We start from the raw sequence: 16,885 nt of genomic DNA, 5'->3' as shown, positions 1-16,885 counted from the left end.
CCTGATGAATGGATCAAGAAGATGTGGTATATATTCACGATGGAGTACTACATGGCAATGAGAGGGAATGACATATGGCCCTTTGTAGGAAAGTGGATGGACCTTGAGGGTGTCATGCTGAGCGAAGTAAGCCAGGCAGAGAAGGACAGAAACCATATGTTTGCGCTCATAGGTCTAGCAGGAAAACAGGAGTGACCCAATGGAGAACCAGGGGGAGTGGAGGGGGGAGAGAGAGTTGGGGAGAGAGAGGGATGCAAAACTTGAGAGACTATTGAATGCTGAAAATGAACTGAGAGTTGAAGGGGATGGGGGAGGGGGTAAAAGAGGTGGTGGTGATGGTGGAGGGCACTTAAGGGGAAGAGCACTGGGTGTTATATGGAAAACAATTTGGCAATAAAATGTTATGGAAAAAAATAATAAAAATTTACAAAAAGAAATGCACCCACAAATTAATCCACAAACATATGCCAAACTAATCTTTGAAAAATCAGGAAATAATATCCAGTATACAAAAGACAGGCTCTTCAGTAAATGGTATTGAGAAAACTGGACAGTAGCATACAGAAGAATAAACCTGGACCACTTTTTTAGACCACACAAAAATAAACTGAAAATGGATTAAAAAAAAAAAAACCTAAGCATAAGATAGGTACCATGAAACTCCTAGAGGAGAAAATGGGCAACAACCATTTTGTCCTAAGCCACAGCTACTTCTTACTTGACCTGACTGCAGATGCAAGGGAAATAAAACAAAAATGAACTATTGGGACTTCATCAAGATAAAAGGCTTTAGTACCTGGACTGAAACCATCAAGAAACCAAAGGTCAACCAACAGAATGGGAGATTATTGCAAATGATTATCAGATAAAGGGTTAATATCCAAAATCTGTAAAGAACTTATCAAAATCAACACCCCAAATTACAAATAATTCACTGAAGAAATGGGCAAAAGATATCATAGACACTTTCCTAAAAAAGACATCCAGGTGGCTAAAAGACACATGACGAGATGTTCAACATCATCAGCAAATGACAAATCAAAATGATATCTCACCTCACACCAATCAGAATGGCTAAACTTAACAACTCAGGTAACAACAGATGTTGGCAAGAATGGAGGGAAAGAGGAACCTTTTTGCACTGCTGGTGGGAATGCAAACTGATGTAGCCAGTCTGGAAAACAATATGGAGCTTCCTCAAAAAATTAACAATAAAAGTACCCTACAACCCAGCAATTGCATTATGAGATATTTATCCAAAGGATACAGGAGTGCAGATACAAAGGGGCACATGCACCTCAGTGTTTATAGCAAAACTATTGACAAACATCAAAGTATGGAAAGAGCCCAAATGTCCATTGAATGATGAATGAAAAACTGGTATATATATATTTATTGTATGATTTCACCCATATGTGGAATTTAAAATACAAAACAGATGAACATAGAGGAAAGGAAGCAAAAAATATATAAAAACAGAGAGTGAGACAAATGCTAAATGACTTAAATACAGAAAACAAACAGGTTTGCTAACAGAGTATTAGGTAGGGGTTGGGCTAAATGGGCAAGGGGCATTAAGGAGGACTCTTGTTGGGATGAGCACTGGGGGTTATAATTAATTAATGAGTCACTAAATTTCATTCCTGAAAGCATTAGTACAAAATATGTTGACTAAATTGGATTTAAATTTAGAAATAAATAAATAAATGATGGCTAGGACATACACATAAATAATAAATAAAAATCCAAAATAATGTCCTTTAAATTGGACTAAAATAAATCATGTTTCCAATATTTCAGTTGCCCACAAAATAAAGATAAATAGAGGGAAATTTAGTACAATGATATGAAGTCTTCTCTTTTATGACTTTGCTTGTTAACAATAGAACCACTGATAACCTGAGGTCTCTGAAAGACACTATCATGGATTATTGAGTTTGGGTAATGTAGGAGCCTCTGTTTATGGGCTAGGTCTTGGTTTTATGTTTAAATGTTTATGTTTTTACAACAAAATAAAAAAATCAATTGGATTGATGTGGGCTTCAAGAACACTTGAATATCAGAGCAGCGAGATTCTTTCCTCAGATGAGTTTTCCCCCCAGTAAATAAACTATAATGGCATAGGTCTTAACAGGTTTGTAGAAATTTTCCTTTATATAATTTCTGAGTAGTAGCTATCAATTTATAATACTTTTGATAATGTTTAATTTAAAATGTTTAACTTATGACATCTTTAGAGTCATTGGAGTTGTATAAGCATGAGGTAACAGACATGAGTCTATTCCAGGAAGGCTGAGAACCTGCATATGAGCAATTAAAGTGTCCATAATGACAATATGAATACAGTACAAAACAAAAGTATGAAGGAAAACAGATAAATGATCGGTCACATATAGAAAGTGCAAACCAAGGCTGGTGAGTCATCATTTAGGCATATATTTTGTGTTTCTTCATTATATGTCACAAGACATATGGAAAAACGCATTTCGAAGCTGAGAACTCAGGGTTTTGGTGAGTCCTACCTGATTGCAAATTGGAGGGGGGAAAAATATGGCATGTGACAATTGTAAAATTACCCAGTGAAGAATCTTGAAACTATTACACAAGTGTGGAATTAGAATAAACGTATACACACTCAGTTCAAGTTGGTTGGGACATCTGTCAGTATCTAATTCTTGATGTTCAGGAATACCAGGAGATAAAATGAAAGTGAGGGAACTTGCCTCTATAACCAGGAGGCCAGGGAACCAGGATACTCATATCTAAAGTAAGTGACATTGCAATTACAATCCTTTGGGAAGTGGGAGGGAGGGCATAAAAATACTTTAAAAGGGGAGAATACATCAAAGTAATATTGTTGCAAAAGGATATTGCTTCCAAGGGAGCCCAGGAAAAAAGGAAATACGAAGAGATTTGGGCTGATGGGACCTTGTTGAGAGATGAGTAATAGGACACATGCTTTTTCATCTGATTTGCTGTGTTAACAGGAAATAAAATAACAAAAGAAGAAGAAACCAGGGACATACCATCAATGGTCTCTTTCTAGGGAAGTAAAGTGTTTAGAATTTATGGAAAACTTTAGCATGATCCAAAAAGGTAGTAAGAGGGAGCACAAAGAGAACTAATCTGTCATTAAGATACTATAATACTATAAATTCTATCCTCTTACATTATCCTTGTATTAGAACCTAGTGTAAACACTACAGCCATGGTCCATTACACGTCATATATTCTTAAACCTCTAAATAAATATTTTGAATCATATAATGGCTAGGTTTATTGACAATCAGGAGAAAAGAGTTACAGAATATTTTTGCTTCATAGGTATGAGCTGCTATCTTTATATATCTCATAACTAGCTGAGGATACTAAAGAGTAAGCAAAGTCAGGCTATTTGGGGAGGAAAGACAAAAGTAGAAGTGGTCAGGAAGAGGAGGGATACATTTTTATGGTTTCTGTTTTTATCATCTCATTTTTCCCCAGAGACAGGCACAATTGCCAAACAATAGGATGGCTAAAAGTGAAATCGATTTTTCATTTCCAGAAGGCATTGGTAAGCACTGTATTTTTAGCATAATTTACTCAATTTGGTTGAAAGACACCATAGTGTTCTTCATGATCAAAAGAAATATTCAAATTTAACATGACACATACTCACTAGAACAGGAAGTCTGAGGAATACACCCTGTGCTTAGTCAAAGGGGCTCCATTAAAAAAGATAGTAATAATATTTTTGTGTCATATGCTAATTCAGAGTGAAATCCACATAATCACACTCCTCCCTTTCACATCCCTTTTAGATAAGTCTGGGAATGTGCTTCTTTTGCCTTGTTTTTCATCATTAAAAGTATGGAACAATGTAAAGAAAAGAAATTCCTTCTGATGTGGGGAAACTGAATAGATTCCATAAAGAAAGGTGCCACCATGAAGAAGGATGCATTCATGTGTCTAGCCTGGTAGCCCATCACTGCAGCTGGATCCCTGGGGTTAGCTCACAGCTAGAGCCCTTCATAAAAACATGCAGGGGAATGACTGGGATCCATTAGAATGGGATAGAAGTTGCCAGCCAGCATTTAAAAAATCAAAGAAATCATTCCTGGCCTTTTGGCTAAGAGCAAGCATGTAGAAATCAAAGAAAAATGAGGTACTGTTCATGTTCTAGAACTTTGTTTTTCTCCAAGTTTTTGTTTAAATTCCAGTTGATTCACATAAAAGGTATATTAGTTTCAGATGTAAAATTTAGTGATTCATCACTTCCATACAAACCCAATGCTCTCACTGCTAATGTGCACTACTGCTCTTTAATCCCCATCACCCATTTAATTCATTCCCCTGCACACCTGCCCTCCAGTAAACCTCAGAGACCAAACCGAGTCTGTGTTCTGGTTGGCCTCTCTCTTTTTATCTCCCTATGTTCAAAACAAAATTGAATAGAAGCATTTTCCAAATACATGGTAAATGCATGTAAGTGGTTACTGAAATAGTGTTAAAAAATGGTTGGGTTGTTACACCAGATGCAATCAAGGAAACAATAAGATAGTTGTACCAAATTTTCAGGGTTGTGAATATCCGCAGTAACATCAGAAATCTGACAGGATTTGTAACAGGTTTTGGGTTGGGGAACTATCATTACACCAAAAAATGTCCAACATCCTTGGTGCCTTCCCACCCTGATATTCTGTGACAAAGAGAAACGCTCCTACATATTTCCACACATAACCCAGAACCAGTTCCCTAGCACCACTTGGGGTCTGTGGGCAGCCAGGAGCCCAGCTCAACACATATGCCACCAAGCTCTGCCCTCAGTCCGTTCTGCCCTAGTGCTGTTCTTTCACTGGGTCCCCAGGCTGTTTTAACTGAAATCATTTCATAAATATTTTACTTTGGGTTCTCCCAGGACACAGACTGAGATTTGCATGTGGACTGGGACTTCCCCTCAAGAGCAATGCCTGTGAGAAAGTGAAGACAGGTACTCTGGGCAGAGGGAGAATTTGAACTTAATGAAAACCATAGGTGATCACACAGGGAGCTAAGGAGCTGGGCTGCCCTTCAAATTGTTTTAACCTGAGACAGTTTGGCTGCTACAAATACAAATGCAGATAACATCTGTGCAACTGCAGCTAAAGGAGGTTATGTAACCTGCCCTGCCAACTGCTTTGATTTTTCATGGATTCAATATTTTTGATGGAATGCTGGCAAAAGGAAGAGGAAAGCATATTTGTCTTAGTCCAATCTTGCTGCTATCTAAATACAGCACCAACTGGGTGGCTTATGAACAATAGACACTTATTTCTCACGGTCCTGAGGGTGAGAAGTCCAAGGTAACATCACCAGCAGATTCATGTCTGCAGAGAATTCCCTTCCTTCGAGTCTTCTCACTTTAACCTCACATGGCAACCTCAGCAAGGGAGCTCAAGGCTGCCTTTGTAAGGATGTTAATGTCAATCATCACCCTTCAAAAGCCCACCTGCTAGCATCACCACCTTGAGGGTGTGGAATTCAACATTCAGGCCATGGAACACACTTGCTTTCTATAATTTCAAAGTGTGAGGCAGAGGGAAAGATAGAGCGGGAAATATGGGGAGATTAGTAGACAAAATCCCTGTGAACAACTTCAGTCATAACTCACCATTTTGACCATGTTTATTAATTGTCCTTTTTGAGTACATTGTTGATGTTCACAAAGTTTTGTATCCCCCACCATCCAGATGAGGAAAATCAGGATCAGAGATTAAGTGGATGATCAGAAGCTCCCAGTTTGTAGGAGAGCCTATTATTCCAAGTCTCACCCTTTCCACCAGAACCTTCAGATAGTTTCATATTACACAAGGTATTAATATTCAGTGGTAAACCAAAAGATTAAGTACTGGTTATTAAATGTTCACTTTTCTGCTTGTATTCAAGCTCAGGGGTTGCCTCAAGAGGTGCTCTTTCATTATCAAAGAAGCCCCCATGTCCAAGAGAAATCCCAAGCTCCTTTCATGAAAACGACATGGAAATAGGGATACTTTCTATCTCAGGAGCATCTCATGGGATTAGCTGATAACAGCAAGGAAAAGGATGGAAAGTAATTCATATCTTTGAGAATGTGCCTAATGCTTTCCTTTAATGTAATGTTCCCTGCCTTAGCATCAATATTTACCTATTAAAGCAAACACCTTTTGTAACAGATCCTAATGTGTTACAGGTCTTTACACAAATGGGAATGGATTTATATGAACTCTGAAAACAAAATTTAAATGTCAGAAGAGACTTCCAAATTTGCATCAAAAAATTCTTTCAAAAATATTATCCCAAATGTGTAGGTGGAAAACATCGCAGATCCATTCTTTCTGAAGATTCAGAGTAATACAAGCATCAATCTATTAAAGATAGCACCAAATCTTGGGGTGCCTGGGTGGCTCAATTGGTTGAGCATTTGAATTTGTCTCAGATCATATCTGCCTTTGTGCTGACACCTTGCTAGGATCCTGATGGAGGCTGCTTTGGATTCTGGGTCTCATTCTCTCTCTGCCCCTCCCTTGATAGCACTTTATCTCACTGTCTCTCAAAAGTAAATAAATGTAAAAAAAAAAACCAAAATCTGGATATCAATTATATTATTTTGGTGATTATATCGCATTCAGATACGTTTGGCCTGGTTTAGTCCAGCCAATTCCCTATTATGTAACACTTGGGGATGTGGCACTAGGCCATGTTCTAATAATTTCCAACTTTTAATTGCTTTAGTTTAACTCTCTGCTGGGGCCATAATATGACTTTTTTCTCTTTGTCCCCTGAGCACCTTCATTTACACAAAGAAGCCTTCCTTTACCTAAAGCTCCACAAGGTTTCACTTCCAGGCCTTTCTCCCTAATATTCTTAGGATGGAGGCCAGAGAACTATGAAAGCCTTTTGAAAATGACAAGGATTATGGTAGATGAATGAGACATTAAACTTAGGTACAAAATTTAAGGAAGTACTCAATTCACTTATTAAGATCAATATTTTAGGGGCACCTCGGTGACTGAGTCAGTTAAGCTTCTAGTTCTTAGTTTTGACTCGGGTCATGTTCTTGCAGTTCTTGAGTTCAACTCCCACATTAGTCTATATTCTGACATTGCAGAGCCTGCTTGGTATTCTCTGTCTCCCCCTCTCTCTACCGTCTCTCTCACTCTCTCTCTCACACAAAACTAAATAAACATTTAAAAACAAAAGATAAATAAAATCTTTAACTCAGTAGTAAAAAATTATATTAAAGTAAAATCTATGATGAATGAAATATCCAAATTTTAAAATAAAACTGAGTTTTCCTTTTACTTCAGGTGTCAAATGGATCAGCACAGCTCTGTTATTTAAAATTTTAATTGTAAGTTCCTTTACAATAATCTTGAAACTTACCCAGCATTTTCCTTTTTTATCAATAGAGGGTGCTCAAAATTGTACATTCTCAACTCTCCTCACACCATTGTTCCCCCACGTGCTTTGCCCAAACAAGGTGACATGAAATAAAAGCATGTAAACTTCACATATACCTTTTTGACAAGATTCTCTGTCTCTGTTATCCTGACCTAAGTCCTAATGTAGCATCAAGCTACTATCATCTCAATTACATATTTATATGGAAAAGTTCTCCTTGTGTCTTTTTGAAAATCTCTTTTACTCACCCTATAACTCAATGGTCTCTAAAATTACTCCCTACAGTACTGGAAGTGTCTGACTCAATTTGATATGTATTCATATGTCTACATTTCTGCCTGATATGTATGTTCTCTACAGGGCAAAAATGCAAGCTACCTGAGGTGGTTTACCTACTTTGTGTTGTAAAACAAACAATGACCTGGTACATAAAAATTTAAAATGCTCACTTTCCTTTCTCCTAATTTCCAAGAATGCATCTCTTTCCTCCTTGGCACATACATTTGGAGTTTGTGGCAGTACAATGCCTGAACCCCTCCTTTGCATTCATAACAAATGCTATTGATCATTCATTCTGGTTTTACCTTGACTAGGAAATGTTCATGTAACCTTTGAATTGAGTCTGCCTTGATCAGTATCTATCCACTTTTTACCCAAGACATCCCTCCTGGAGCCAAAATATGAAGTAATGCAGAATGGAGAGGCATTTTTCCAAGCTGCAGATGACAAATATATAATGCTACCACGAGAATGAAGTTTAATGTCCAGACAAGACAAATGAATAGAGGTGAACATAGCTTATTGTGTGCCTGAGAAAGACACAGATAAAGACTAAAATTTACACAAAGAGATATAATGATTTGCCCATTAGTAGAAGCTCTCCCAGAATCAGTAACTCCCTAAGGAGGAGGGATAAGGCTGATGCTGACCTCCTGATCATCCAGCAGACTGGAGAAAAGCCCAGATGCACTTACCACATAACGGATGGTAAAGAGTTGAAACAGCTCAGTCAAAGTCTCTGCTTTTGAATTATGCCAGAAAATAAGGATGTATTTGCTTGTTATCCCACTACTGATACTCTAATGGTCATAGACCAGGAGTACAATGGATTAAGTGTCTTGCACTACTATTGGTGTCTTTACATCTTTGTGTTTTTATGAACAGAACTGAGACTATATATAGAGGGAACAACTGAGAAGTTGTGGGAGGAAATCCATACCTGAAGGAAGTAAATACATGTATTTTGAAGGATGAGGCACGTTCCCAAATTCTACAATATGTTTGACACAAATATAATACTCATTTAACTACCAATCAGCATTTACCTGCCATTATCCCCCTCAGTTTTGTCCTATGGTAAGGTCTTCATATCACTACATCACAGAGAGATATACAGGTTCTCAGGGTGGCTACTCAGGCACTGTGTTGTGTCCTCTTTTCCAGGGATTTCACACATTTTCCAGTCAGTTTGTCTTCTAAATAGAATGGCCATAAAGAAGAAACATTCTAAGGCTTATTCAAATACTCTCTATATATACCTGGATTATTATTGTATTGTATTGTACTGTATTGTATTGCATTAAACACTTATTTATTTTTAAGAGGCAGAGTGGGACCTGGCAAGGAGCAGACAGAGAGGGACATACAAAATGCAAAGTAGGCCCCAGGGTCTGAGCTGTCAGTGCAGAGCCCAATGTAGGGCTGAAATGCACAAACTGTGAGATTATGATCTGAGGCACAGGCAGACACGCAATTGACTGAACTACCTAGGTCCCCCTTTAATTTGATTACTGAGCTATGTGCAGCTCCTCTTCTATTATTAGTGCTTCTTGAGCAACCAACATTTCTCCACATATGATAGGAGACAATATGATGAAATAAACAGAGAAGGAACGGTCTAGACCTGAGGTCCAAGGATGGGGAAAACACATATTTGAAAACAGTGCTGGAAGCATCTGACCATTTGACCAACAGCAAACGCCCTCAGAGGTAAGGTTCCTTTTAAGAATGGAACAGGGGCGCCTGGGTGGCTCAGTCGGTTGAGCCTCCGACTTCGGCTCAGGTCAGATCTCACGTTCGTGGGTTGAGTCCCGCGTCAGGCTCTGTGCTGACAGCTAGCTAAGAGCCTGGAGCCTGCTTCTGGTTCTGTGTCTCCTTCTCTCTCTGACCCTCCCCCTCTCATGCTCTGTCTCTCTCTGTATCAAAAATAAATAAAACATTAAAAAATTTTTTTAAGAATGGAACAGACACCATCTCCACACCCTCAGGTGTCCCTCAGGAATCTGACAGAAGATCTCACTAAAAATAACTAAACCATGAACCATATGAGCCACAAGGAAAGGTATGTCCACACATCAACCCTCATACAACGGGAATGAGCCAATGGAAAAAAATGACTAGGCATTAAGAATTACCTAGCCAATGAGGGTAGAACCTGAGAAGGAGCAAGGGGCAAGGACATGGACCCACCAAACCCTATATAACAAAGCCCCTTGCCTATGCCATGGACATTCACTTTCGAATGCTATCTCTCTGCAAAGAGAGCTTTCATCCTCTACTTACTTTCTGATCTTATACTCTAATAAACTTTTTGCCTGCTGCTCATTTTATTCCGTGTCCACCTCACATTCTTGAAAATAGTGAGACAATGAATTCTGAACATCAAGGTAAAAAACAAGTCTTGTGACACTAGGATAAATCACTATTCTCTGGCATCTGCTGATGTTGTAGCGTGCCCACTACATTATTTGGAACTGGACTCAAGTACTTCCTGACACATCTCCTCTCACTCCTACTTGGTAAAGACACCCCTAGCTTGTGTTTCTCACTAAAACATCTCAGTAATTTTAGAGTTGATGGTTTCAGCCCTTCTATTGTCCCCTTTTATTAAATAAAAAGTTGATCAAAGGAAGGTTTAAATCTCTTTTATTGGAGAAATCATTACTGTTAAGAAAAATAAGTGTATGATGTGACAGAAATTGGTCCTTGCAATTATTCTGATAATCCTTTTCTCAGTGTTTTTTAAATTAAAACAACACAATGTTTGACAGAAAAGTTGTTAATTGCTAGAAAGGAGTAACTGTGATTCACTAAAAGAAAGAACTCGAGGAAAGTAAAATGAATCAAATGGTTATTGAAAATGTATTTGCTAAACTTATAAGGTGAATAGGGAAAAAATTACCACTTACAGAGTTTAAACACAACCTCTGTCCTATTAGTAACTCACCTCTAAGCTATGTTGACCTTGTCTTAACCATTACACAAGAATAAATAAATACACAATACACACACACACACACACACACACACACACACGTGTTATCTGACTGTATATAATGCTGGAAATAGACTCCATAAGATTAGTTCTAATAACTTACTGTACAAAAAATTAACAATAAAGCACACACCAAGAAAAGCAGAACTACCACTTCCAGGGCAAGTTTAAAATCCTGAGAATATATAATATATTATTGCCAAATCTCCAGTTTTCAAAAATAGTACCATATGTCTAAAAACAGGAAGGTGTAGGGGCTCCTGGTGGCTTAGTGGATTAAGCGTCTGATTTCATTTCAGATCATCACCTCACAGTTCATAGGTTGGAGCTGCTTGTAGGGCTCTGAGCTGCCAGCTCAGAGCCTGGAGCCTGCCTCAACTTCTGTGTCTCCTTCTCTCTCTGTAACTCCCTTGTTTACACTCTGTCTCTCTGACTCTCAAAAATAAATACACATAATTATTTTTAAAAACCAGGAAGGTATAACACATATGCAATAAAAGTGAGCAATTAAACGATCCTGTCTCTATGGACACAGATGCTGAATTTAGCAAACAAAACAGCTAAAAAAATGTATCTGATTTGTTAAGTCGCTACATGTTCACTAAAAATTTGTCTGATGGAAGAAAAATCAGGAACATAAAGATGAATGAATAGAGAAAATAATTACTAAGAATGAAAAGAGCAGAAAAAACAAAGAATGAGGAAAACTGAACACAGCCTCAGGGAAGTGTAAAATGTGTCAAGCATCCCAACATATTTGGAAGAAGGAGAGGAAAGAGCACAACAAATCTTTGAGGAAATTATGGTCAAAAATTTTCCAAATTTGAGAAAAATATTAATTTACATATATAAATAGATTTAAAGCTATACATATCAATAGTTAAACTATTTTAACTAAAATAAATATAAGAAGTATTGCTTTATTTCTCTGCAGGATGCTTTTGTTATTTAGATAGGTATTGAGTTGAATCTCTAGATGGCTTTGGGTAACATGGACATTATTCTATTATATTAATTCTTCCAATCCACGATCATGAAGTTTCTCCCTTTGTTTGTGTCTTCTACGATTTTTTTCAACAAAGTCTTATACTTTTCCTTGTACAAGTTTTTCTCTTCCTCTGTTAAACGTACTGTCATTTTATTGTTTTTCATGCCACTATGAATAAGATACTTTTTATTATTTTTTCAGATGTATCATTAATAATATAAAGGAATGGAACAGATTTCTGTATATTGATTTTGTATCACCTACCTTTACTCTAATTGCTGATTAGTTTTGTGAGTGTTTTGATTGATTCATTGGAATTTTCTTTGTGTAAAATTACACTATATGCAAATAGTGACTATTTTAATTATTCTTTTTTGATTCAGGTGTCTTTAATTTCCTTCTAGTAGCACAGGAGAGGTGAAGGTGACCATCAATGTCTTTATCCTATGTTAGAGAAAAAGATTTCAGTCATAAACTACTGAATATGATATTAGGTCTATAAAGTCATAGGTAGTCCTTATTATATTGAGATGTAATTGTTCTATACTCAATCTGTCAAGTGTTTTTATCATTAAAATGTGTTGTATATAATTGGTTGTATTTACTGTGTAAGGAGATAATCATGGCATCTCTGAATACCTGGTAAACAAACTACAAAAGTGATACCGGAAACATATCTGGTGCACTTAATCTGAGACCTCAAATTTTATATCATCCTTTGGGTGTTCTGGGCATGAACAATCAATTCATTTGGCCAGGCTGGTTTACACCTTCACTGAAGTCACTAATGTCATGTTTCTCACCTTCATCTCCTCATACATCATGAACTGAAGGTTTAAGAGGCTTTTGTGCTCATACCAACTTTTGATGTTGTCAAAACAAAGGCTTCCTGATAACACTGTGAAGAACAGATACATCATTAAGTAAATATGCTGAACATGTTAAAAACAAAAAAAGGCTGCAGTGTTAGGAGATGCAGGAATATTTAGTAACAAAGAAGGAAAAGAAAGTGTTCTGCTTGTGATTCCAGGTTTCTCCTAGCCACTGGTTATGGGAGAACCATCTAGCTTCCACCAGGAAACAATTGCATGAACTTAAGGAGAATTTAGTTTGTAAAAATGCATTTCCTATGCAAGGAAAATAACCTTAACATGGGTTAGAAAACCCAAAACATTAAAAGTGGAAATAGTGGTACCAGGGTGGCTCAGTTGTTTGAACTTCCTACTGAGGCTCAGGTCATGATCACACAGTTCCTGGGTTCCAGGGCTTTAGGCTCTGTGCTGACAGCTCAGAGCTTGGAGCCTGCTTCTGACTCTCTTTGCCCCTCCTCTGTCACACTCTGTCTCTCAAAAATATATAAATGTTTAAAAAAAGTTTTTTAAGAAAAAGAAAAGGTGGAAATAATTCTTTACTTCTCACAACTTGTGTCTCCAAAAGTACGTAGAGAATATTTCCCCACTGCATGGAATGTGAGAGCTCTCTGATGAGTCACTTCAGCTGTGCACAGTGCATTTCAGACTCAGCTTTCCTGGTACAGATATCATGTCTGTCTCTCAGGCCTTGCTTCTGCTCAACCAGCTAACTGACTCCTCAGAGAACAATGTGGGGGACAGCTGGTTGGCCAAGTGAAGAGTGTATGCAAATCTTGATTGATCTCAAAGTTGTGAGTAGAGCCCAATGTTGGATGCAGAGATTACTTGAAAAAGAAAAAAAATATTAGTGGTGCCTGAGTGGCTGAGTCCATTAAACATTGACTCTTGTTTTTGGGTCAGCTCATGATCTCAGGTTCATGAGTTTGAGCCCTGCATCAAGGCTCCTGAGTGATAGTGAAGATCCTGCTTTGATTCTTTCCATCCCTCTCTCTCTCTGCCCCTTCCCCAGACACACTCCCTTTCTCTTTCAAATAAAAGCAATTAATTAACTAATTAATATTTAATACAATTAAAAGAAACAAAAAATTGTGTACCTGAACTTTATCAAATAGAAGCTCCTCAGAGGTACCACCTGCAATATGCAGTGCCAAGTTGCAAGCCTTTTTCTAAACTGAGATGCTTCAGGGCAGCTGCGTGACTCAGTGAGTCAAGGTTCTGCTTCTTGATTTCAGCCCAGATCATGATTCCTGGGTCAGGGAATCAAGCCTCATGGCTCAGTGCTAAGTGTGGAGACTGCTTGAGATTTCCTCTCTCTCTCTCCCTCCATCTGTCCGCCTCCTTCACTCTCACTTTCTCTGTCTTTCTCTCTCTCTCTCAATATATATATAAGTATATAAAATATATGTAAACATATGCATAAAATATATTTTTATGTACACATTTATAAATATATTTATATTTATTTGTATGTATCTAATAAATATATGTTCAATTATATATTATGTATTTTATATATTTAATAAATATGTTTTATTTATGTACTTATATATGTATTAAAATACAAATTAAAATAAAAATAAAGGGATACTTCTCACTGAGCTAGAACAGCAATCTGTGCATTGATGAAACGATATTTTCCTGGTTAGATACAAATACTCCCTGGTGGTATGATGGTAAGCTTGACAGTCTCCTGAGGGGGAAAGAGAGTAAGCAATATTTGTAACAATGGCTAGACACGATCATCCAGGACCAGTCTACCTAATGGCTTGATACATTGATTACTGATTCCCGTTCAAGTCTACTTCAGCATCCTCTTTACCTCTGCCAAGTTCACTAACCTTAAAACCTCACCACAGGACACCAAACTTGTTACTTACTTTATAAAAATTTAGTTACCTTTTTCTTCTAGTTATCATTTCATGAATCCCCCAAAGGTAGTTGTATCTGTTAATGTCAGATTTTTTTTGCAAAGCGAAAATATGAGGATATAACATCATTAAGGTTTCTGTATATGTAAATAATCCACGAAAAAGCAAGTATTCATTATTTCTAATGCTTTCATTCTGCCATGTTTTCACCCTAATACCTTCCAAATGAATGAAGCCTGTTAGTTGAACTTTATAGTTTCCTAACAAATGTCCTGTAAATATTCAGCCCTCTTTGTATTTGGGGCTTCTCCTTCTCTTCAGTGCCTCTACTCCATGATTGGCCTAGTGTCTATCAATTACTCCTCAAGACACACCTCACATGGTACCTCTACTTATACCCCCAGAGAGACAGCAACAATATTGCCTTGTGCCTGCTTCAACTAGCTAATACACGTGAAAATTCTTCATAGCTATCAAATTATATAATAGGAGACCTTACTAAGATATTTTTCACTCAGCTGTGAAAATTTAGATTGTATTTTCCTTAATCTTCAGTGTGTGGCTTGCACAAGTCTTCTTAATGTATCTTCACAGTGTAAAACAAATATTTGGCCCACAGAAATTACCACTTCAATGTTTTTTGCTTTGAAGGAACAGGAAATTCTTTTTAAACATCGTTTCATATAACCATGCAGAAGACATAATTTCATAAAACAGTTAAGTAACATAATGACTTTAGAAAAGAAAATTTTATCAGTATCTGTCCAATCTACATGTAAGTGGCTAATTCACTGTGCACACAATATTCAAGGGCTCTGGAAAAAACCCAAGGCTTCTATCATCATTGGGAAATGGCATGTGTATATTTTGTTACTCATGTTGGGAAGCATTCAGGTTCATTACAGGGAAGCTTCCATTCATCTCCAACTCCTTACACACTGCTCAGAGCCAACCTTTATGCTGCAAGAACAGCTGATTGAAGTTGGATGTGTCTGAGGTTGTAGTTAAGCCCTCTGTGTCCCCACTGCCCTGGAAATAAAGTCCTTCACCCCTGGGAATTACTTCATCTCAACAAAGTGGTGGATAATACCAAACAGTTACAACACTGGTATCCTAAACATGAAGGAATAAGTTCTTTTAACTCCCTTACTGTGATTCTTCATGTCTCCTGCTTTGGCTTTGAGAATGACTTCTTGCCATTAACCCATATGCTTATGTAAAAAGGTCACAGACATTGGGATAATTGAGTAACTCAAGCCTCTGTCCTGATTCTATCCTTCTTAAGTAGATAATGATACAAGTTATTAATGTAGGAAAACTGTGAAGACAAATTATTTGAAGATTAACCAAGACTGTATTTGAACATTTGAAATCCACTTTTGGAATATAGGTGTGAATATACAATAATTGTTCTGTATCAGAATTAGGAGTTGGCTGCCAATCATAATAGAGTTGAATGGAACAAGGGAATTGAGACAAAACAGGTTTGAAGGTGAAACAAGGAGTCACTGGTGGGTAAGGAGGAATTGAGGATGTGCGTACACGTAGGAGAGAACGTCGAGTGGCCGTGGACAAGTGGATGGAGAGAGGACTGGAGATCTGAAGGTGTTGGCACATCACTGCCAGGGACTCCTGAAAGAAGCAGGAGGAAAAAGACATAGCACTCAGATAACAAGGTGCTTGAGTCCAGATTCACATTAGGGCAATTCCTCGTGATCTTTTTTTGCATTCATTCAACTCTACTACCTACTGGACAGGGTTCAATGCATTGCAATCTCCATCTCTCAAGGGTGGCCAAAATCATAGACAATAAATGAACAAGGAAGCACCAATCCTACATCTACTAACAGTGGATAACTGATTACCTGGTTGTTCATTAGATTTTCATGGTAATCATATATTTTTTCTTATGGAATTTAGAAATTTATTGCAAATCAAATAACGCTTGTGAGATAATACTCATTTCTTCTGTCTTCCTCCACCCTTCTCTGTCTGTCTCTCCAGGTCCTTCCCTGCTTGTGAATTCATGTTGATGATTCCTACTAATTGTACCTCTCATAAATCTCCTTTGTAAAGAGAGGCTGCGAATCATAGATTTTTCCAGTAAAAGTGTGACTGTTAAAATATATTTTAAAAATTACTATTTCCCTTTTTCTATAATGACACTTGGACCAGACTTCCTGGAACGGTTTTCAAGTTGTGCAATTCTGAGGCTCTTATTTTGTTAGCTCTTCCTATGACCAGCTAGTTTTGGAAATAGAAATAGGACACTTCAGAGTCATCTGGAAGAAACCCCAAGTCAAATGAAATCCAAAATTCTCAGAATCAAACTGCAGTTTACCATATAGCTACCGACAGACGATAATGAAAATTAAAATATTTGTGTAAATGATGACTCATAAGCTGCACTTTTAACTGTTGCATTTGACCCAATATTTAAATATACTTTCATATGTTTACTTTTTGCCATTGTCCATTTTTCATT

Source organism: Suricata suricatta, chromosome 7 (genome assembly GCF_006229205.1).
Source record: "Suricata suricatta isolate VVHF042 chromosome 7, meerkat_22Aug2017_6uvM2_HiC, whole genome shotgun sequence".
In the NCBI taxonomy this organism is placed as follows: domain Eukaryota; kingdom Metazoa; phylum Chordata; class Mammalia; order Carnivora; family Herpestidae; genus Suricata; species Suricata suricatta.
Note: the sequence above shows the minus strand (reverse complement) of the source record.